The 24,304-nt window shown below is 41.3% G+C and overlaps 1 protein-coding gene across 7 annotated transcripts in view; it reads left to right on the top strand.

Moving 5' to 3' along the window:
* The window catches only part of TTLL11 (tubulin tyrosine ligase like 11), a 274,872-nt gene that overhangs the window by 65,290 nt on the left and 185,278 nt on the right, over window positions 1–24,304 (top strand). For 2 of the 7 annotated variants that reach the window (XM_057548849.1, XM_028165468.2), the window contains exon 1: window positions 13,799–14,090. The exons of the other annotated variants lie outside the window; for them this stretch is intronic. The gene's annotated coding sequence lies outside the window, so the exon portion shown is untranslated. Of the gene's footprint in view, window positions 1–13,798; window positions 14,091–24,304 lie in introns of those variants that run through there. 7 annotated transcript variants of the gene reach the window in all.

Below are 24,304 nucleotides of genomic sequence, written 5' to 3'. Positions count from 1 at the left end.
ACTCTCTTGAGTCTTTTTTTTTTTTGAGAATTATGTTTTCGAGCTTCATCCGTGTTTGTTGTGTCAGACGTTTGTATTTTTATTGCTGAATAGTGTTCCATTATGAATACACCCCAACTTATTTATCCATTCACCAGTGGATGGGCATCTGGGTTATTTCCAGTTTGAGGATATTATAAATAAAGCTGCCATGACTATTCACATGCAGGTCATACACCCTTCATCTAGCTTCTCCTAATATTAACATCTTGTATAATTACTGAAACTGGGAAATTAACACTGATATAGTATTACTAAATAATCTACACACCTTGTTTGCATTTTTCCTGTTGTCCTACTAATGACCTTTTTCTGGTACAGCATCCACCCCATATTCCCTCATTGCCTTTAGTTTTTATTTCTCCTTAGTCTCCTCTGAGCTGTAACAGTTCCTCAGTCTGTTTTTGTCTTTCATGACCTTGATTCTTTTGAAGAGTACTGACCAGTTATTTCTTTAAGAGTGTCCCTCGACTTGGTTCTGTCTGATTTTTCTCATGATTAAATTCAGATTACACATTTTTGGTAGAATACCACAAAAGTGATGCTGTGACCTTCTCAGTGCAGCATATCAGGAGAGATACATGATGTCAAGATGTCTTAATTCTGGTGATGTTAATATTGATCACTTAGTTCAGGTAGTGTCTGCTAGGTTTCTCGACTATAAAGTTACTACTTTTCCCTTTGTAATCGTTAAGTATCTTGTGGGGAGATATTTTGAGACTATGCAGGTAGCCTATTTGTCTCATAATTTTTTTAAAAAACAGCTTTAACTAAGGTACAGTTAAACTGCAAATATTTAAACTTTGCAGCTTGCTATGTTTTGATATATATATAAAACCCCATAAAACCATCATCACAATGAAGATAATGGACATATCCATCACCCGCAATGTTTCCTCATGTCCATTTATAACCTTTTTGTTCCTCTCCTCCCTGCCCTTTACCTTCCACTGCCAGGCAACTGTGGATGTGTTTTCAGTCAAGATTAGTTTGCACTTTCTAGAATTTTATATAAATGGAATCATACAGCAGATACTTTTCTGGGTGTGTTGGGGGTGGGAGGGGTCTGGCTTCCTTCACTCAACATGTTTTGAGATTCGGCCGTATTGTTTCATAAATAATTCAGTCCTTCTTATTACTAAAGAGTGTTCCATTAAATGTATTTACCACAGTTTGCTTATACCTTCAATTGCTGCTGGACATTTGGATTGATTCCAGTTTTTAGCTGTTACAAATAAAGATAATATGAACATTCATGTATAAGTCTTTGTGTGAACATATGTTTTCATTTCTCTTGAGTAAATGCATAGGAATAGAATGTCTGGATCATATAGTAGGTGTCCACTTAATTTTAAAGAAAGTACCAATCGTTTTCCAAAGTGGGTTGTGCCATTTTGTATTCCCATCAGCAACTATGACCATTCTAGTTCTTCCACATCCTTGCTGACTCTTGGTAATAGTCAGTCTTTTTAATTTTAGCCATTCTGACAGGTGTGTAGTGGTTTCTCATTGGTTTTAATTTGTATTTTCCTAATTATTATTATTATTATTATTATTATTTTATAATGAGAGCCTCTGGGAACTACAGTTTTTGTCTTTTATTTTATTTTATTTATTTATTTATTATTTATGGCTGTGTTGGGTCTTCGTTTCTGTGCGAGGGCTTTCTCTAGTTGTGGCAAGTGGGGGCCACTCTTCATCGCAGTGCGTGGGCCTCTCATTATCGTGGCCTCTCTTGTTGCGGAGGACAGGCTCCAGACGCACAGGCTCAGTAATTGTGGCTCACGGGCCTAGTTGCTCCGCGGCATGTGGGATCTTCCCAGACCAGGGCTCGAACCCGTGTCCCCTGCATTGGCAGGCAGATTCTCAACCACTGCGCCACCAGGGAAGCCCTTTCCTAATTATTAATGATGTTGGGCTTCCCTGGTGGCGCAGTGGTTAAGAATCTGCCTGCCAGTGCAGGGGACATGGGTTCGAGCCCTGGGCCGGGAAGATCCTACATGCTGCAGAGCAACTAAGCCTGTGCACCACAACTACTGAAGCCCGCGTGCCACAGCTACTGAAGCCAGCGTGCCTAGAGCCCGTGCTCCGCAACAAGAGAAGCCACCACAATGAGAAGCCTGGGAACTGCAACGAAGAGTAGCCCCTGCTTGCTGCAACTAGAGAAAGCCCACACAAAGTAATGAAGACCCAATGCAGCCATAAATAAATAAATAAATAAATAAATTTATTTTTAAAAAATGGTGTTGAGCAATTGTTTATGTGCTTATTTGCCATCCAAATATATTCTTTGATGAAATATCTATTCACATCTTTCACCCATTTAAAAAATTGAGTTATTTTTATTGTTGAGTTTTGAGAGTTCTTTATATATTTTGAACACATGTATTCATCAGATATACCCATTGCAAATATTTTCTCCCAGTTTGTGCCTTGTCTTTTCATCCTTTCAACAGTATCTTTTGAAGAGCAAGTTCTAAATTCTGATGGATCAGTTAATTGATTTGTTCTTATATGGATCATGCTTTTGGTGTCATATATCAGGAATCTTTACCTAACCCAAGTTCACAAAGATGTTCTCTTATGTTTTTGCCTCCAAGTTTATAGTTTTAAGTCTAGGTCTATGATTTGTTTTGAGTTAGTTTTTTAATATAATGTGAGGTATGGATTCACTTTTTCTTGTTTGTTTGTTTTACATGAGATATCAAATAGCTTCAGAAATGTTTGATGAGAATACTAACCTTTCTCCCCATTGCCTTTGCACTTATGTTGAAAACAGTTGCTCAAACATGTGTTGGGTGTATTTCTGAATTCTCTACTCTATTCTATTGGTATATTTGTCAATCTTTATGCCAATACTTCACTGTCTTTGTTATTACAGCTTTATAAGGAGTCTTGAAATCATGTAGTGAAAGTCCTCCAACTATGCTCTCCTTTTTCAAAGTTGTCTTGGCCATTAGAGTCTTTTGATCTGCCTTGTGAATTTTATTTATTTATTTTTATTTTTTTTGAATTTTATTTTATTTATTTTTTTATACAGCAGGTTCTTGTTAGTCATCCATTTTATACACATCAGTGTATACATGTCAATCCCAATCGCCCAATTCATCACACCACCACCACCAGCCCCCCACCGCTTTCCCCCCTTGGTGGCCACACGTTTGTTCTCTACATCTGTGTCTCAACTTCTGCCCTGCAAACCGGTTCATCTGTACCATTTTTCTAGGTTCCACATATATGCGTTAATATACGATATTTGTTTTTCTCTTTCTGACTTACTTCACTCTGTATGACAGTCTCCAGATCCATCCACGTCTCCACAAATGACACAATTTCGTTCCTTTTTATGGCTGAGTAATATTCCATTGTATATATGTACCACAACTTCTTTATCCATTTGTCTGTTGATGGGCATTTAGGTTGCTTCCATGACCTGGCTATTGTAAATAGTGCTGCAGTGAACATTGGGGTGCATGTGTCTTTTTGAATTATGGTTTTCTCTGGGTATATGCCCAGTAGTGGGATTGCTGGGTCATATGGTAATTCTATTTTTAGTTTTCTGAGGAACGTCCATACTGTTCTCCATAGTGGCTGTATCAATTTACATTCCCACCAACAGTGCAAGAGGGTTCCCTTTTCTCCACACCCTCTCCAGCATTTGTTGTTTGTAGATTTTCTGATGATGCCCATTCTAACTGGTGTGAGGTGATACCTCATTGTAGTTTTGATTTTCATTTCTCTAATAATTAGTGATGTTGAGCAGCTTTTCATGTGCTTCTTGGCCATCTGTATGTCTTCTTTGGAGAAATGTCTATTTAGGTCTTCTGCCCATTTTTGGATTGGGTTGTTTGTTTTTTAAATATTGAGCAGCATGAGCTGTTTATATATTTTGGAGATTAATCCTTTGCCCGTTGATTCGTTTGCAAATATTTTCTCCCATTCTGAGGGTTGTCTCTTTGTCTTGTTTATGGTTTCCTTTGCTGTGCAAAAGCTTTGAAGTTTCATTAGGTCCCATTTGTTTATTTTTGTTGTTATTTCTATTACTCTATGAGGTGGATCTAAAAAGATCTTGCTGTGATTTATGTCAAAGAGTGTTTTTACTATGTTTTCCTCTAAGAGTTTTATAGTGTCTGGTCTTACATTTAGGTCTCTAATCCGTTTTGAGTTTATTTTTGTGTATGGTGTTAGGGAGTGTTCTAATTTCATTCTTTTACATGTAGCTGTCCAGTTTTCCCAGCACCACTTATTGAAGAGACTGTCTTTTCTCCATTGTATATCCTTGCCTCCTTTATCATAGATTAGTTGACCATATGTGTGTGGGTTTATCTCTGGGCTTTCTATCTTGCTCCATTGATCTACGTTTCTGTTTTTGTGCCAGTACCATATTGTCTTGATTACTGTAGCTTTGTAGTATGGTCTGAAGTCAGGGAGTCTGATTCCTCCAGCTCCATTTTTTTTTTCCCTCAAGACTGCTTTGGCTATTTGGGGTCATTTGTGTCTCCATACAAATTTTAAAATTTTTTGTTCTAGTTCCGTAAAAAATGCCATTGGTAACTTGATAAGGATTGCATTGAATCTGTAGATTGCTTTGGGTAGTATAGTAATTTTCACAATATTGATTCTTCCAATCCAAGAACATGGTATATCTCTCCATCTGTTGGTATCATCTTTAATTTCTTTCATCAGTGTCTTATAGTTTTCTGCATACAGGTCTTTTGTCTCCCTAGGTAGGTTTATTCCTAGGTATTTTATTCTTTTTGTTGCAATGGTAAATGGGAGAGTTTCCTTAATTTCCCTTTCAGATTTTTCATCATTAGTGTATAGGAATGCAAGAGATTTCTGTGCATTAATTTTGTATCCTGCAACTTCACCAGATTCATTGATTAGCTCTAGTAGTTTTCTGGTAGCATCTTTAGGATTCTCTATGTATAGTATCATGTCATCTGCAAACAGTGACAGTTTTACTTCTTCTTTTCCAATTTGTATTCCTTTTATTTATTTTTCTTCTCTGATTGCTGTGGCTAGGACTTCCAAAACTATGTTGAATAACAGTGGTGAGAGTGGACATCCTTGCCTTGTTCCTGATCTTAGAGGAAATGCTTTCAGTTTTTCACCATTGAGAATGATGTTTGCTGTGGGTTTGTCATATATGGCCTTTATTATGTTAGGTAGGTTCCCTCTATGCCCACTTTCTGGAGAGTTTTTATCATAAACAGGTGTTGAATTTTGTCAAAAGCTTTTTCTGCATCTATTGAGATGATCATATGGGTTTTATTCTTCAATTTGTTAATATGGTGTATCACATTGATTGATTTGCGTATATTGAAGAATCCTTGCATCCCTGGGATAAATCCCACTTGATCATGGTGTATGATCCTTTTAATGTGCTGTTGGATTCTGTTTGCTCGTATTTTGTTGAGGATTTTTGCATCTATATTCATCAGTGATATTGGTCTGTAATTTTCTTTTTTTGTAGTTTCTTTGTCTGGTTTTGGTATCAGGGTGATGGTGGCCTCATAGAATGAGTTTGGGAGTGTTCCTTCCTCCTCAATTTTTTTAAAGGGTTTGAGAAGGATGGGTGTTAGCTCTTCTCTAAATGTTTGATAGAATTCACCTGTGAAGCCATCTGGTCCTGGACTTTTGTTTGTTGGAAGATTTTTAATCACAGTTTCAATTTCATTACTTGTGATTGGTCTGTTCATATTTTCTATTTCTTCCTGGTTCAGTCTCGGAAGGTTATACCTTTCTAAGAATTTGTCCATTTCTTCCAGGTTGTCCATTTTATTGGCATACAGTTGCTTGCAGTAGTCTCTTAGGATGCTTTGTATTTCTGCGGTGTCTGTTGTAACTTCTTTTTCATTTCTAATTTTATTTATTTGAGTCCTCTCCCTCTTTTTCTTTTTTTTTTTTTTAAAGGTTTATTTATTTATTTATGGCTGTGGTGGGTCTTCGTTTCTGTGCGAGGGCTTCCTCTAGTTGTGGCAAGCGGGGGCCACTCTTCATCGCGGTGCGCGGGCCTCTCACTATCGCGGCCTCTCTTGTTGCGGAGCACAGGCTCCAGACGCGCAGGCTCAGTAGTTGTGGCTCACGGACCCAGCCGCTCCGCGGCATGTGGGATCTTCCCGGACCAGGGCACGAACCCGTGTCCCCTGCATTGGCAGGCAGACTCTCAACCACTGCGCCACCAGGGAAGCCCTCCCTCTTTTTCTTGATGAATCTGGCTAATGGTTTATCAATTTAATCTTCTCAAAGAACGAGCTTTTAGTTTTATTGATCTTTGCTATTGTTTTCTTTGTTTCTATTTCATTTATTTCTGCTCTGATCTTTATGATTTCTTTCCTTCTGCTAACTTTGGGTTTTGTTTGTTCTTCTTTCTCTAGTTCCTTTAGGTGTAAGGTTAAGCTGTTATTTGAGATTTTTCGTGTTTCTTGAGGTAGGCTTGTATAGCTGTAAACTTCCCTCTTAGAACTGCTTTTGCTGCATCCCATAGGTTTTGGATCATCGTGTTTTCATTGTCATTTGTCTCTAGGTATTTTTTGATTTCCTCTTTGATTTCTTCAGTGATCTCTTGGTTATTTAGTAATGTATTGTTTAGCTTCCATGTGTTTGTGTTTTTTAATTTTTTTCCCTGTAATTCATTTCTAATCTCATAGCCTTGTGGTCAGAAAAGATGCTTGATATGATTTCAATTTTCTTAAATTTACTGAGGCTTTATTTGTGACCCAAGATGTGATCTATCCTGGAGAATGTTCCGTGCGCACTTGAGAAGAAAGTGTAATCTGCTGTTTTTGGATGGAATGTCCTATAAATATCAATTAAATCTATCTGGTCTATTGTGTCATTTAAAGCTTCCGTTTCCTTTTTTATTTTCATTTTGGGTGATCTGTCCATTGGTGTAAGTGAGGTGTTAAAGTCCCCACTATTATTGTGTTACTGTTGATTTCCTCGTTTATAGCTGTTAGCAGTTGCCTTACGTATTGAGGTGCTCCTATGTTGGGTGCATATATATTTATAATTGTTATATCTTCTTCTTGGATTGATCCCTTGATCATTATGTAGTGTCCTTCCTTGTCTCTTGTAACATTCTTTACTTTAAAGTCTATTTTATCTGATATGAGTATTGCTACTCCAGCTTTCTTTTGATTTCCATTTGCATGGAATATCTTTTTCCATCCCCTCACTTTCAGTCTGTATGTGTCCCTAGGTCTGAAGTGGGTCTCTGGTAGACAGCATATAGATGGGTCTTGTTTTTGTATCCATTCAGCAAGCTGTGTCTTTTGGTTGGAGCATTTAATCCATTCACGTTTAAGGTAATTATCGATATGTATGTTCCTATGACATTTTCTTAATTGTTTTGGGTTTGTTTTTGTAGGTCCTTTTCTTGTCTTGTGTTTCCCACTTAGAGAAGTTCCTTTAGCATTTGTTGTAGAGCTGGTTTGGTGGTGCTGAATTCTCTTAGCTTTTGCTTGTCTGTAAAGCTTTTGATTTCTCCATCGAATCTGAATGAGATCCTTGCCGGGTAGAGTAATCTTGGTTGTAGGTTCTTCCGTTTCATCACTTTAAGTATATCATGCCAGTCCCTTCTGGCTTGTAGAGTTTCTGCTGAGAAATCAGCTGTTAACCTTATGGGAGTTCCCTTGTATGTTATTTATCGTTTTTCTGTTGCTGCTTTCAATAATTTGTCTTTGTCTTTGATTTTTTCTAATTTGATTACTATGTGTCTCAGGGTGTTTCTCCTTGGGTTTATCCTGTATGGGACTCTCTGCGCTTCCTGGACTTGGGTGGCTATTTCCTTTCCCATGTTAGGAAAGTTTTCAACTATAATCTCTTCAAATATATTCTCGGGTCCTTTCTCTCTCTCTTCTCCTTCTGGGACCCCTATAATGCGAATGTTGTTGCGTTTAATGTTGTCCCAGAGGTCTCTTAGGTTGTCTTCATTTCTTTTCATTCTTTTTTCCCTATTCTGTTCCGCAGCAGTGAATTCCACCATTCTGTCTTCCAGGTCACTTATCCGTTCTTCTGCCTCAGTTATTCTGCTATTGATTCCTTCTAGTGTAGTTTTCATTTCAGTTATTGTATTGTTCATCTCTGTTTGTTTGTTCTTTAATTCTTCTAGGTCTCTGTTAAACATTTCTTGCATCTTCTCCATCTTTGCCTCCGAGGTCCTGGATCATCTTCACTATCATTATTCTGAATGCTTTTTCTGGAAGGTTGCCTATTTCCACTTCATTTAGTTGTTTTTCTGGGGTTTTATCTTGGTCCTTCATCTGGTACATAGCCCTCTGCCTTTTCATCTTGTCTATCTTTCTGTGAATGTGGTTTTTGTTCCACAGGCTGCAGGATTGTAGTTCTTTTTGCTTCTGCTGTCTGCCCTCTGGTGGATGAGGCTATCTAGCTATGAGGCTAAGTTGTGCAAGTTTCCTGATGGGAGGGACTGGTGGTGGGTAGAGGTGACTGTTGCTCTGGTGGGCAGAGCTCAGTAAAACTTTAATCCACTTGACTGCTGATGGGTGGGGCTGGGTTCCCTCCCTGTTGGTTGTTTGGCCTGAGGGGACCCAACACTGGACCCTACCTGGGCTCTTTGGTGGGACTAATGGCTGACTCTGGGAGGGCTCACGCCAAGGAGTACTTCCCAGAACTTCTGCTGCCAGTGTCCTTGTCCTCATGGTGAGGCAGTGCCACCCCCCACCTCTGCAGGAGACCCTCCAACACTAGCAGGTACGTCTGGTTCAGTCTCCTATGGGGTCACTGCTCCTTCCCCTGGGTCCCGATGCACACAGTATTTGTGTGTGCCCTCCAAGAGTGGAGTCTCTGTTTCCCGCAGTCCTGTCGAAGTCCTGCAGTCAAGCCCTGCTAGCCTTCAAAGTCTGATTCTCTTGGAATTCCTCCTCCCGTTGTTGGACCCCCAGGTTGGGAATCCTGACGTGGGGCTCAGAACCTTCACTCGAGTGGGTGGACTTCTGTGGTATAAGTGTTCTCCAGTTTGTGAGTCACCCACCCAGCAGTTATGGGATTTGATTTTATTGTGATTTTGCCCCTACTACTGTCTCACTGTGGCTTCTCCTTTTTCTTTGATTGTGGGGTATCTTTTTTGGTGAGTTCCAGTGTCTTCCTATCGATGATTGTTCAGCAGTTAGTTGTGATTCTGTTGTTCTCACAAGAGGGAATGAGAGCACGTCCTTCTACTCTGCCATCTTTTTTTTTTTTTTTTTAAACAATTATTTATCTTTATTTATTTATGGCTATGTTGGGTCTTCGTTTCTGTGCGAGGGCTTTCTCTAGTTGTGGCAAGTGGGGGCCACTCTTCATCGCGGTGCGCGGGCCTCTCACTATCGCGGCCTCTCTTGTTGCGGAGCACAGGCTCCAGACGCGCAGGCTCAGTAATTGTGGCTCACGGGCCCAGCTGCTCCGCGGCATGTGGGATCTTCCCAGACCAGGGCTCGAACCCGTGTCCCCTGCATTGGCAGGCAGATTCTCAACCACTGCACCACCAGGGAAGCCCCTACTCTGCCATCTTAAACCAATCTCCTCACTCTATTGTATTTTAAAGAGATTTAAATAACAAGAAGAAAAAATCATACATGTACTCATGCGGTTACCATTTCCAGTGGTTTTTATTACTTTGTGTAGATTCACATTTCTGTTTTGTGTAATTTTTCTTTAGCCTAAAGAGTTTCCTTTAGCTTGTGTTAAGGATCTTTTGGTGATGAATTCTTTCAATGTTTGTATTTATTAAAGTTTATTTTGTCTTTGGTTTTGAAAGATATTTTCTCTAGATATACAATTCTAGATTGATATATTTTTTTTTTCTTTCAAATCTTTTAGTATGTTACTCCTCTGTCTTCTTGCTTGTATTGTTTCTGACAGCAAATCTGTTTTAACCCTTATCTTTGATCTTCTGTATATAACATGTCCTTTCTCTCCGGCTGCTTTTAATATTTTCTCTTTATTACTGTTTTTGAATAATTTGATTGTGATGTGCTTTGGCATAATTTTGTCTATGTTTTTCATGTTTGGGGGTCATTGAGCTTTTAGATTTGTGGGTTTATAATTTTCATAAAATTTGAAAAATATTTGTCCATTATTTCTTCAGGTCTTTTTCTGTCCATCCCACCTCCTCTCATTTGGGGGACACCAATGACACATATATTAGGTCATTTGAAAGTGTCCCACAGTTCACAGTTCACTGATGCTCTGTTCATTTTTTAAAAATTTTGTTTCATTTTAAATTTCTATTGTTTTTGTCTTCATGTTCACTACTTTTTTCTTCTTTAATGTCTAATCTGCTGTTAATCCTATTTGGTCCACTTTTCATCTCACACATTGTAGTTTTTATTTCTAGAAGCTAGATTTGGGTCTTTTAAAATATCTTCCATAGTTTTACTTAGCTTTTTTAACGTATGAAATGCATTATAACAACTGTTTTAATGTCATTGTCTGCTAATTCTAATTTTGTGTCCATTCTGGGTTGGTTTTGATTGATTGGTTTTTTTCTTCATATGGCTCATATTTCCTTGCCTCTTTTCATGCCTGGTAATTTTTAGCTGGATGCCAGACTTGGTGAATCTTAACTTTATTTGGATGTTGGGTATTTTTGCATTCCTATATATATTCTTGAACTTTGTTGTGGGATCCAGTTAAGTTACATGGAAATAGGTTTGGGTTCTTGTTTTCAAAGTTTGCTAGGCAGGACTGGAGTAGTGCTCCATCTAAGGCTAGTTATTCATCACTACTGGGGCAAGGATTGTATATGTACTCTTCCTAATGCTCTGTGCATAATGGTGTTTACCAGTCTGGTTGGTGAGAACAGACGCTATTCCAGGTTCTGTGTGGCTCCAGGCACTGTTACCTCCAGTACTTCCAGGTGGCTCTTTCCTCGGCATCAGGTGGTTGCCTCACAAGCATGCACTGATCTGTACTCAGCTAAATATGCAAGGGAGACTCTCTGTGGATCTCCAGAGTTCTCTCTTTGTGCAAAAGTCTCTCCAGGACTCTTCCCTGAGAACTCTGGCTATCTTAGTCTCCCTTGACTCATAGTTTCATTTTCTCAACTCAGATTGTCCACTGGGCTCCACCAGAGTTCTGTATCTCTGTGCTACAGCCTGGACTCTCCCACAAGACAGTAAGCTGAGACAATCACAGAGCTCATATCATTTGATTCCCATCTCTCAGGAATCACTGTTCTTTGTTGCTCGATGTCCAGTGCCTTGAAAACCATTGTTTAATATACAGTAAGCCCCCTACATACAAACAAATTCCATTCCAAGAGCACATTCGTAAGTCCAATTTGTTCATTAAGTCCAACAAAGTTAGCCTAGGTACCCAACTAACACAATAGGTTATATAGTACTGTACCGTAATAGGTTTATAATACTTTTCACACAAATAATACATAAAAAACACACAAAAATAGTTTTTAATCTTACAGTACAGTATCTTGAAAAGTACAGTAGTACAGTACAACAGCTGGCATACAGGGGCTGGCATTGAGTGAACAGGCAAGAAGAGTTACTGACTGGAGGAGGGAGAGGAGGTGGGAGATGGTAGACCTGAAGGACCGTCAGCAATAGGAGATGGAGGGCAAGCTGCAATTTCATTCATGCCTGATGTTGATGGCACAGGTTCTGGTTCCTTGCTGGATTCAAGTCTATCTACCCGCTTGAAAAAACGATCCAGTGATGTCTGGATAGTAGCTCTTTTTTTCTCATCATAGATGACACCACCATGTCACTGGATTGCATTCTGAACAGCTGCTGCAACCTTTGTGTACTGTTCTACGTTCGGGTCCTGTGCCTCAAATACTAACAGTGCCTCCTCACATAAAGAAAACCCCCTTGCCATTTCCTGTGTCGTGAATCTCTTCAGTTCTTCAGTTACTTCTTCTTCCTCTTGCCTCTCTTCGTCCTTTCTCTGGGCCTCCAATTCCATCAGGTCTTCATTAGTAAGCTCCTTGTGTTGCACAGCAAGGAGTTCAGTGAAGTCGTCCTCTTGCAGATCTAGCTCCAGCTTCTTGCTGAGGGTCACCAAGTTGCTAAAAATCTCTTTGGACTCCTCATCCTGGGCAGCTACCCTATCTGCACTCGCTGCCTCTCCACTTAATTTTACGTTGTGAAGGTTGGCTCTAGCCTTGAACCGATGAAACCAGCCATGGAAGGCATTAAAAGATGCGCCCTCTGATTCTTCGCCGTGTTTCTTCTTCAGGTCTTCATAAAGGCTTTTAGCTTCCTCTTGAATCAGCATTAAGCTGAGAGGGACTCAAAGCTGATGCTGATCCTGCATGCACACACTGAGAAGTTTCTCCATCTCCTCCGTCAGTTTTCCATGCTTCTTTGATATTATTGTCGACATCATCAGCACAGCAGACTTCACATGTTCCATGATCTTGTCCTTGTTCTTTAGATTCATGCTGATGGTTGAACAATTCATGTTGTAAGAACAAGCGACGTCTACCATCTTTTTGCCTTGCTCCACCCTCTCAATTATTTTCACTTTTGTTTCCATCGTTATCGCTTGGCGCTTCTTAGCAGTACCAGCTATGTCACCGCTGCTTTTACGCTTGCTTTCGGACATCCTGGGCTTGAAATAAAGATACTGTACTACTGTACTCTATACCGTACTGTACAGTGAAGTACACAAAAGCACAACCACTTGTAGAGGATGCACGCACGTGACAATGTACGCCAGACACGTGAACTAACTTACGTGACTGGACATGTGAATGCATGTTCACATCTTTGAAAGTTCTCAGCTTGAAGGTTTGTATGTAGGGGACTTACTATATTTTGTCCATTTTTTGGTTGTTTCGCTTGGGAGAAGCTGAAGGTTCTTAGAACTGGAGAGTTCTCTAATATAAAGGAGGATTTCTTTGTTTCTAAAAGAGCACTAATTTGGAATCTGCTGATTCAGGGTCTGGCATAGGCGGAATAAGACTATGAGACCCCACCTTAGCTGTTTGCTGGAAACCCCTGGCCCTGTCACTTATTCCTCACTTACGTCACTGCTGCATAGTATTCCATTGTATGAATGCACCATAACTTTTAAAAGCATTCCCCTATTGATGAACATTTAGGTAATTCTCATATTTTTTTGGTTCAACAAATAATGCTGTAGGGAACACCCTCGTACAGGTATCTTTATACACCTGTGCCAGCATTTCCTTCAGATAGAAATCTCAAAATAGAATTGCTGTATTAAAGGATATGTGCATTTACATTTGTGACATGTAAAGCCAGGCACGAGGCTTCAATAACAGCACACTTAATTGTGAGGTTAAACAATGTCTTCCCAGTGCCTTGGAAGTGAGCTCTCAGAGGTGTGTGTTTTGGGGGGTGGTGCTCTGGGATTCCTGCCAACAACAGGAAGAGGTGTGAGTAGCTATAAAACATTCTAAAACCTGACAATATGTGAGTATTTTATTTCTTCCGTCAATTAGGATTAAATTTACTTTGTTCAAGAAAGGGGGAGATCTGCATCCCTACCCCCCATCCATTTGCAAAACTGGTACCCAGATACAATCAGCAGGTGGCACTAGGCAGAAGCAAGCAGGATTCTCAGTGGAAATTTTTGTGAAGTCTAGAGGAGGATGTTGGCTTTCTTTCCAATTTTCGCAGATGGCCAATAAAAAAAATTCCTTAGAGTTTATTTTGCATATGGTCTTCCATCTGGGTATTTGAGAAAAGTACAGTTTTGTTATCACAACAGTATTTATTATGGTGAAGGAGTTTGCATTTCGTAGCAGAAGAATTTTTCAGCAAATCAAGCCCAAAACTTGGTCAATAATGGTTTGCAGTTTCTTGGGGGGAACCGGAAAGCATGGGGTCCTTCCGTTTTCCTCTCCAGCTTCATCCTCAGTTAGCTTTTATTGATTCAGCTCCTCAAGGCTGAATGAAACACATTATTTGCAAAAAACCCCAGAGAACAATGTTCTCCACTGGGTTTAGGAACTGGGAAAATGTGCAGTTCTAAGTGGGTCAGAGTCAAGCAGAAAGAAAACCTGCAACCTGGAGCTTATATTCCTTGTCCTGATTCCACGCTTGCCAAAGAACCTTCTGGTGAGTAGATTATTTGAATCACTTTCCTTCATATATACAAGATGCTGATATGGCTGACTTCGGACCACCTGATGGTTTATCCAGAGTGTGAGGTTTGGACCTCTGCACGCGCCTTGTAGAGCCCCTCCGACCTCTGCGGCCTCAGCTCGCACCATTTCCGACCTCTTCCTCTTGTCTCCTTCCATAGTCAACTTTGTAGGCACTCAGCGGCACCCCAGCCTCTGCCACCTCTGCATTTTGTACACGCCTCTCCCTTTGCCTGGGGCACTTGCTGCCGCTTGCAAGGCTGCCTTCTTTCGCCTGACCTATTTTGCCAATTCTTCAGAACGCTGCTTATCTTTCACTTTCTCTGTAAAGCCTCCTCTGCCCCCCATGCCTGAGGGGGTACCTTGTTTTCCTCTCTTTAGGGTACTTATGCCTATCACACTGCTTAGTGACTACACATCTAATTATCTTCCTTTCCTGCTCTAAGTACCACAAGGGCAACGAGTGACTGGGTTCATCTTATTTACCTTTGTATCGCCGGTGCCTATCACAGGGCCTGTGCATAGTTGGAACTCAAGTATATTTGCTAGATTGAATCGCAGATTAGTACGCAGATGCTATGGTTTAAAAATTTCATCTCTTGTGAGTTTAGTCATCAAAAGTCAGCTTCTCTGCGGCCAAGGGTATCAGCAGGACCCAGCCTGTCACTTTACAGAAGTGCAGGCCAGAGTTGAGCCATGAGGAGCTCACCGAAGCGATGCCAGCCAGTGACAGCTCCGGGTGGTCGGCCGCCAGCCTTTCCCTGTGATGCCCCCAACCCCACCCCCACCCAGAGCTCTCAGGCTTCCTCAGCAAGCTCGGGAGCCCGTGCAGAAGCCAGAACGCCTCCTGCTGGTGCGGCACGGCATCCCGAGAGGCTGAAGCAGTGGCCCAGGGTTGTGAATAACTAGTAAAAGACGGAGACGAGGGGACTCCAGCTGTCAGAAGAAGGCAGGTGATTCAGGGCCGCTGGCAAAGACTCTGTAGGAGCCATGGCTTCACCTCCCCATCTGCTTCAAGTTTTCTTTCCTTTGTTGCCCAAAATAGAACTTCACCTCCTGCTTAGATATGTCATGCTGTTCTCGTGCCCCTCGCTTAACAGCTCGGTTTGTTTATTGGAAAACTGATATCATCTGAAACTCGAGATGCTGCTCCTCTCTGGACAAGCATCCTTAGGTCCTGTTCATCAGGAAGTCCTTTTAAATAGCCCAGGGGACAACTGGCGTCTGTGCAGTACTTTGCAGTTTACCAAGCGCTTCTGATAGACATGACCTTTTTTGCTTCTCACTCAATTTGGGGAGGTATCATTACCTCCAATTTACAGATGAAATAATAGAGATTCCGAATTGAAGGTACTTGCCCGTGGTTATAACATGACTCTACAACTGCTAGCACACTTAGATCTCTGACTTGGTTTCGTTCAGACATTTTCTGAGACCTGCTAAGTGTGCTGGGATACAAAACAAGTTAGATGTATCCTTGCCCTCATGGAGTTTCCGGTATAGAAGGGTGATCACTCACTGATTCATTCATTCATTCAGACATTTATTGGGTCAAGATCCCATTTTCTTCCCACTGCATCATGTTCTTATTCATCACCTTACAGATGAGAGAGCTGAGATTCAGGGGGTTAAGTAACTTGCCCAGAGTCACATGGCTTATAGGTACCTGTAGCCAGGACTAAGACCCATGTCTTCTGACTCTGCCATAATTTCCTTTAATGACAACAAACATTTACTGAATCTCTTTTATGTGTCCAGCACTGGTGGACTGGAGAGTCAAAGACGAAAGATGGGGTCTCTGCTTAAAAGGGAGGGCCCTGCTTAGCAAAGGAGATAGATGGTATAAGCTGATACAGGCTGTGATGGAATTAAGCACACGTGCTATGGGAATCGGAGTAATACGCGATGGGGAAGATGGGTGATGGAAAACATCAGAAAAAGCTCCTATGCAATCAATTAATGTGGAATGAAACACTGGGCCAGAGTCAGGACACCTGGGTTCAAGTCCTGGCTCCCCCTGTTTATTTTTCTTCCCCCCTCCAGCTTTATTGAGATGTAATTGACATATAATATTGGGTCAGTTTAAGGTATACAACACGATGATTTGATCCACGTATGTATTATGAAATGATGGCCACAATCAGGTTAGGTATTACATCCATCACCTCACATAGTTACAATTTTTTTTTGTAGTGAGAACATTTAACATCTAATCTCTTAGCAATTTTCAGGTATATAATACAGTATTGTCAACTACAGTCACCACTCTGTACATTAGCTCCCCAGAACTTACTCGTCTTATAACTAGAAGTTTGTACCTTTTGACCAATATCTGCCCATTTCCCCCATCCCCCAGCCCCTGGCAACCATCATTCTACCCTCTGTTTCTATAAGTTTGACTTTTTTTTAGATTCCACATACAAACGACATCATCCAGTATTTGTCTTTCTCACTATCAAGTGGGAGAATACAGTATTTGTTTTATTTCACTTAGCATAATACCCTCGAGGTCAATCCATGTTGTTGCAAATGGCAGGATTTCCTTCTTTCCTGTATCTGAATAATATTCCTCTGTGTGTGTGTGTGTGTGTGTGTGTGTGTGTGTGTGTGTGTAGAAAACTCTAACTTGGATATATATATATATGTTACATTTTCTTCATCCATTCATCCATTGATGGACACTAAGGTTGTTTCCACCTGTTGGTTATTGCAAATAATGCTGCAGTGAACATGGGGGTGCAGATAACCCTTCAAGATACTGATTTTAATTTATTCAGATATATACCCAGGAGTGGAATAGCTGGACCATATGGTAGTTCTATTCTTAATTTTTTGAGGAACCTCCATACTGTTTTCCATAGTGACTGTATCAATTTACATTCTCGCTAACAGGTGTGAGGTGGTATCTCATTGTGGTTTCGATTTGCATTTCCTTGATGATTAGTGATATTGAGCCTCTTCTCACATCCCTGTTGGCCATTCGTATGTCCTTTGTTCGGAAAAATGTCTTTTCAAGTCCTCTGCCCATTTTAAAATCGGATTTTTTTTTTTTTTTTTGCTATTGAGTTCTATGAGTTCCTTATGTAATTTAGATATTCACCCCTTATCGGATATATGGTTTGCAAATGTTTTCTCCCATTTCATAGGCTGCCTCTTCATTTTATTATTTCTTTTGCTGTGCAGAAGCTTTTTAGTTTGATATATTTCCACTTGTTGATTTTTGCTTTTGTTACCTGTGCTTTTGGTGTTATGTCCTGGTACCGCCTCTGGCTCTGGGAACCTGGCCAAGTCATCTATCCCCTCGCCCTGAGGCTTCAGTGCTTCCACTGCAAGAGGAAAAGATTGTAGAGCATCACCAGGTCCCTTCCAGTTCTAATCTTTTGTGATTCTGTGAGTTGGCTTTCCTGGACTTCCATAAACTCCCCGTGGGAATTAACATTCTGCACAAATTTTTGCTGCCAAGGTTTCAGGTGGAGCACAAAGGGCCTTCCGTAATCAGTCATCTTGCTAATGCTGGGTCAGCGTAGCCTGGGGCGTGGGGAAGTGCTGGTAATGAAGGCTGCCCTACAGCTGCATCTGGACCTGCCCTTCAAGGCTGGCCGAGGCCCGGCACCCAGGGCAGTGAGAGTCTCCTCACCTGCACCCACCCTGTCCCAGGAGGCTGACTGAAGCTGTGTCTGCACCTTCCTTCCCGAGTCGTCCTGTGTTGTGGGCAAATGTTGGCTAAGCCAAGACATCCTTCCTGTTGGTTCCCTCCAAAGCACATTCAGAAAGATTCACGTTTGCCCAGGCTCTCGCACCTCTTGACTGTTTCTTTTGCCGAGGATTCCCTCCCTAAGTTTGTCCACTTGACAAACTCTTACTGAGTTTCCCTGTGTTAGAGCTGATGTCAACAAATCTATGAAGACCTTTTCTGACAACTCCTCTCCCCCTCCCTGTCCCGCTCTCCTGCCGCCCTGACCCAGGGACCCCAATTCTATACTCTCTCTCAATTATAGAACCCCCAAACACAGCATTTTCTTTCAGTGTTCCTGGCTGAGCGGGAGTGAGGCAAAGGTTTGGGGTCAGTATAGAACTAGGTTAAAACCCTTCCTCCATCACTCTCTCAATATGTACCTTGGGCAAGTCAATCACTCTGAGCCTCGGTTTCCTCATCGGTAGCACCGTAGGGATGCTATGAGAAGCACACTGTACCTCTCGGTGAATGGACCTTAACTTATCTGCTGTCCCTCTTAGACTGGGGGCCCTGGGAAGCTGGAACCTGGTCACATGCATCTCCATCTGCCCGATGTGCAGCCCAAAAAGGACCTGCAGGCATTTGTCTGATACGAATGAACAATGAAAAAGGTTTGGTGGTCTTAAGATGGAAATTTAAGCTGGAGCTAAGAATGCTTAGACAGAGCATTCTGGGTGTTTCTGGCTTATGGGAAATGTGGAAATGGACTTATTTTAATTTTTAATAGAAATCTAGTCTTGAGACTAATTGTCTCATTATTTGATGATAGATCATTTAGGAGAGGAAAAAAGCTAAGACTTCTCTTTGACTGAATGGCATTTCAGCTTGGCTTAACCTTTTTTTCCCCTTAGATTCCCCACCACCCCTCCCCGCTCCCAAGACAGCCCTATGCATTAATACTTTTTAAGAGTAGAAGCTCTATTGTTTAATTTTCTAAACTTCAGTTGGGCCCCAAATACATTTAGTGTTTTGAATCACAGCTATTTTAATCTTGCTACTTTGCAGTACTGATTTACTATTATGTGGAATTTTGAGGTGAATATGATCATTAGAGGACCATTGCTTTAATGTGCTTTTTTCCCTCTAATGGCACGCTTTATAGAAAAAAAAAAAAAAAGTGAAAGAGGTAAACATTTTTCTGGGAGGCTATTTTAAAGGTCAAGAAAACCCTGCTTCCCAAAGCGAGTAAAAGGTCATCTTTCACCCTTCAATTTCTGTCCTTTCATTTCCTTCTGCAAAAGTTCTTGGTGATGTCGCCTTAGTCACTTGAGTTGAGATGTCTAATTTTCTACAGGAAAATGGTGGAGCCAATTTTGACTTCAGTGCCTTTTTCAAAGAGAAATTATGAAAATTGCTCTTGCCTGTCTGTACCTTCTTTCCTCATCTCCAAAGAAATGAAAAAAATCGCTCCTATTCTTTTGCTCAACTTCCTTTCTGTATAATTGCTTCTTGGAGGAGACCTAATGAAAGGAGAAGCAAAGTAGAGATTCGGATTTAGAAAGGGGTCGTAATTGAGTTCTCCGGCCTTGTTAACGAAATCATTCTCTTGTCCTTTCCTGTCACCCAAACATACAGCCCTGCTTCTCCCCTCCTTCTGAAATTAACCCCGTATGTTTTCTAGGAACATTAGAAGAACAAGATACAAGGATTTCTTTGGCTGGGGTGGATCTAACAGCAGTATTTCTCCATCCTCTTGGACCTAGTGTTCCCCTTCTGTTTTCTTTTAACGTTTTATTTTGATAAAATTTCAGACTTACTGAAAAATTATAAGAACAATACAAAGAATTTCTATACATCCTTCACTCAACCCCAAATCTCAACATTTTTCCGCCTTTACTTTCCCTCTCTCTCTCTCCCTCTCCTTTTTGAGAGTAAGTTACATATATGATACCCCTTTATCCCTAAACGCTTCTGCGTGCCTTTCCTAAATAAAAGAGCATTTTCTTTCATAACCACAGCGTAATTATCAACATTGTGAAATTAACATTAATCCGACACTGTCATCTGGTCTAGTCGTGTCCAGAATTTATGCAGATTTGGACCATCGTCCCACTAACGTATAGCACCAGAAAGTCCCACATCACACATGCCATCTAATTGTCATGCCTGTTTAGTCCCCTGGAAGCTGGAAAAGCTTCTTTGTCTCTGTGTGTGTTTCATGACATTGGCATTTTTGACGAGTACAGGCTAGTTACTGAGTAGACTGCCCCTCAATTTGGGTTTGTCTGGGTCTTCGTCATGATTAGATTCGGGATATGCATGTTTGGCAGGAATAGTGCAGAAGCAGTGCTTTGTTTTTCACAGGGATATCATCTCTGGGGGCACATGATGTCAGTGTGTGTTATTACTGGTGATGTTAACTTTAATTGTTCGGTTAAGGCGGTGTCTGCCAGATTTCCACTGAAGAATTACTATTTTCCCCTAATTAATATAAGTATCTTGTGGGAAGATGCTTGAAGACTACCTTCTATGCCGTTACTCCTCAAACTTTCACCCTCTAGTTTTAACCTCTGTTAATGATTCTTGCTTGAATCAGTTATTGTGATGGTTGCCAAATGGTGATTGTCTAACTCCATCGTTCCTTCTACACTTGTTAGTTGAGTTTCTACTGCAAGAAAGAACTTTGCCTTCTCATTTATTTATCTATGTATGCATGCCTATTAGTGTAGACTGGTGGATTCTTATTTGATTCGATGGATTATAATCCTTTACTATCATTATTTATTTCAATGTTCAAAGTACCCAAGATTTGGCCAGTGGAGGCCCGTGTCCTGTCAGCAGTCCCTATGACTCTTTTGAGCACTCTCTTACTTCTGGCCCAGCAAGACGTTCCAGGCTTTTCTTGAATTCTCCCTGCCGCAGCCTTGGAATCCTCCAACTCTCCAAGAAGCCCTAGTTTCTTCTGGTAGGCGCTAAGTGTGCTCATTGCTACAGTGTCATTTCGATGTCCTTCTCCTTTTATAAAAAATATTTTGTGACATTATCTTTACTATCCTGAAATGAAATACAATCAACCTACACACATAGCAAACAAACATACAAACAAACAAATCCACCCTAAATAATTCTCTGAAGGAGAAAATAAGGAAAAGTTCTGTATGTTATATGTTTCAATAAGTAAATACTTTGGCACTGGTACACTAAAAGACGTAATGCAGTGGTTGAATGCTTGCGCCTACCTGTAATGAAGAAATTTGGATATAAGAAAAGTAAGACGATTTGATTAAACATTATGGGGTCTCTCTCTCTCTCTCTCTCTCTATATATATATATATATACATATATATATGTGTATATACACATATATATGATATTTCTTTATTTTTGACATTTCAAGCTATTTTTCATATGCAATCACTGCATGTTGTATGAGTGACTCAGGTACTATAAACCACCATGTCATCAGTCATATGACACTTCTGAAATATTGAACAACTCTTGACAAAATTCCAGGAAAAAAAGGGCAAAGTATAAATTTCCCTCCGTTTACATGATTGTTGCATCCCTGGAAAATTCTGATGTTCCATTTAAATCATGTGGAAAATTCTTTTTGTTTGCATGTGACATAGAGTTGGGTTCTGGGCTATCTTCATGTTCTCTATAAATAGGTCTTTCACTTCACGACTGCCCAGTGCACTACAGTTGGGCTGCCCCTGCCCACCGAATGCCAGCAATACTCTCCATTCACTGTGATAAGCAAACACTCTCCCAGAGATTCCCCAAACCCTCCCTAGATGGCAGTACCAGCCTCACTGAGAACCATGCATGCATCTATGTGGAACAGACATATCTTCATCTCTCTTGCTTAACAAACACAAATCCTGTTATATTGCTTGAAGGTGTTTAATAGTTAACACTTTCCAGAATTACGTCTAACATGACAGTTTCCCTGATTCCCACCTTACTTTCAGAATGAGGATGGCCCTCATCTGTTTCCCTGCCTGGGTGGGGAAGCAACCTCAGTCACCGCCTTGGGCCGTCAGAGCAAGCACGCAGGGAGGGTGTCGGCAGGAGGGAGGAAGGTCTGTGCCCTCTGAGAGCACAGCCCCATCCTTCTGGCAGTCTCGTCGTAACCCTTGTTCATCAGAGAGTGTGTAGAAAGAATGCTGGTAGCCCTAAGCAGACAGACACCTCCATTGTACAGATGAGGAAACGGAGGCCCAGAGAGGGAAAGAGACTCGGCCAAGTCACAGAGTGAGTCAGAGACACTGATTAGGCCTGGAGTTGAAGAAGTTGGTACCGAAGAACCATAGGGATTGGAAAGGACCTGAGAGGGCATCCAGCCCACACCCCTCTGGGTGAATCCCCTCCGCACCTGGACACGTGATCATCTTCAGAAGTGGGCAATTTAATATTTTTCTAGGCAGTTCATTCTACCTTGAGACTGCTCTAAATTTTAAAATATTCCTGAGTGGAGACCTTTCTACGTGTATCTCATCCTTCCTTCCCTGCCCCTGCTGGATGCAGTTTGCCTCTCTTGGTCCCGTGAAACATGTATGTTCCCTGTAGACCCTAGGACAGCCTTTCCAAAATTTCAAAATTGTATCCATGTCTCCTGAGCTCTCAGTCTGTGGCATTGAACTTGGCACTGAGATTATTGTGATGAACACACCTGACATAGTTCTTGTACTTGCATAGCTTTTAGTGTAGTAGGAAGGCAAATACTAAACAAGTAGTGACACACAGGGTGAGGCTAAATACTCCCGTTTCTTTTTCCAAAGTGATCTAGTGGAAAAGCTTGGGTTCTGAAGCTGGCCACACTTGCAGTGATACCATCCATAGCTACACCTGTGGCCTTGAATTATTTCTACAGCCTCTATAAAATTCAGACAATGATTGCCCCATAGGGCTGTTGGCTAATGAACACAAGATAGAGGATTAAATAAGAACGCTGCACAGCACCTGGCACCGGATGCTCAAGAAATGATCATTTCTTTCTCTTGTTCTTTTCCTTCCCACTGTGTGACATGTTTGAAGCAGCTTCTAGATATTTAGACAGGGCTTAAAGCTCGGAATAAAATAATTTATCAGAGTAAAGACACTCAGACTTATCTCTGCTGCTCTTGACCTTTGTTAGATAACCATGGGATGCTTTCAAAATGATACGGGCAAAAGACTAACAAAGAGATCATGCCTATTTGGATTCAAGTTGAAGGCAAAAAAGTAAATGGTCTCGGATTAACTGTTGTATGTTTAATGTTATAGTATATATATTGACTCATATCACCGTTGACTAATGTCACCATATCACCATATCTTATACATTGAAATTACAGTCAGTCCACATTATTAATCTGAACATATGTGAGCTGCTTCAGCGTTCTCCAAGTGCATTATAATTTTTAAAGTGTTCCCTGGTCATGCACGTCTGGGAAATGCTGGACTAGAGAGGTTTATTCTGATCTTCATTTGATGGATGAAGATATTTATGCTGTAGTGTTACAAACCCTACTATTTCTTAGACATATCTCTATGGGCTGTTTAGTTGGTGGGATTGTATCCTGAGATCCTGAAATGCTGTTCTGTTGAGGTTGTAGCATAGCTATCCTGACTTTATGGGTCATAGGTGAGGCATCCCCTAGAGAGGTTGGTCTTTCCAATATCAACATCAGGGGATCTAATGGCCAAGCCTCTGGGGAATCTGGCTGTGCTCCTAGGTCATGGGAAAACACTGCCTTCTGCCATCTGAGGGCATGTGGAAGAGTCCTGTCATGCTGGAATGAGAGTGTCTGTAAACAGAATGAGCTAGTAGCTCACCTCTGTGTTTATTTCCCTTCTGCCCCCTCTGAGTCATTATTAAAGTCTTTTAGAGCCTGGGGGCATCTGGGCTTCAGGGAACTGAGTAGAGTTGGAGCCCATGCTTGGTTCAGAGCATTAAAGACAATCAAACTCCCCTCCTGTCCTAAGTCCATTGTGGTGGGGACAGTGCCTCGTGAGATAACCCCAAAGGGAAGGTGGATTTGGGGGGGAACAGTTGGGCAGCCTGTTCGCACACAGAGAGACGGCCTCCACCGCCCCTCTCTGGTTTATTAAGGAAGCAGGGAAGTTTCCTTACAGGTGACCACCGAGGTCAGGAAGGGGACACTGGGCCAACATTGCCTGTGAGCCATCCAAGAGCTTAGCCAAAAGTCCTGTTGTCCAGTGGCCACCTGCTACCATTGAAATAAAGCTGGGAGGGAAACAGACTGTTTATTTAAGGAAAAGTGGCTTACAGAGCTGGCCTTTAGGGCACAGTGGGAGTTCCTTTGTGAAACTCAGCCCAGCTCGCCTTCCAACCATCAGGCTCACTTAGAATGCCACAGAGCTGCATGGTGATCAAAGCCGTGTAAAAGTAATTCCTTACATGTCAACACCTTCGTGCTTCTCCTTGAAATTTAAACCAGCGGTTGAAATCCTGGGGCTTGCGGGAGATCTTGTTCTTACTGTCCTGGTGTAAATGATTAGGGCTTCCT

The sequence above is a fragment of the Balaenoptera acutorostrata genome, chromosome 6 (assembly GCF_949987535.1).
Source record: "Balaenoptera acutorostrata chromosome 6, mBalAcu1.1, whole genome shotgun sequence".
NCBI lineage: Eukaryota > Metazoa > Chordata > Mammalia > Artiodactyla > Balaenopteridae > Balaenoptera > Balaenoptera acutorostrata.
This window is presented reverse-complemented; position numbering and strand designations above follow the sequence as displayed.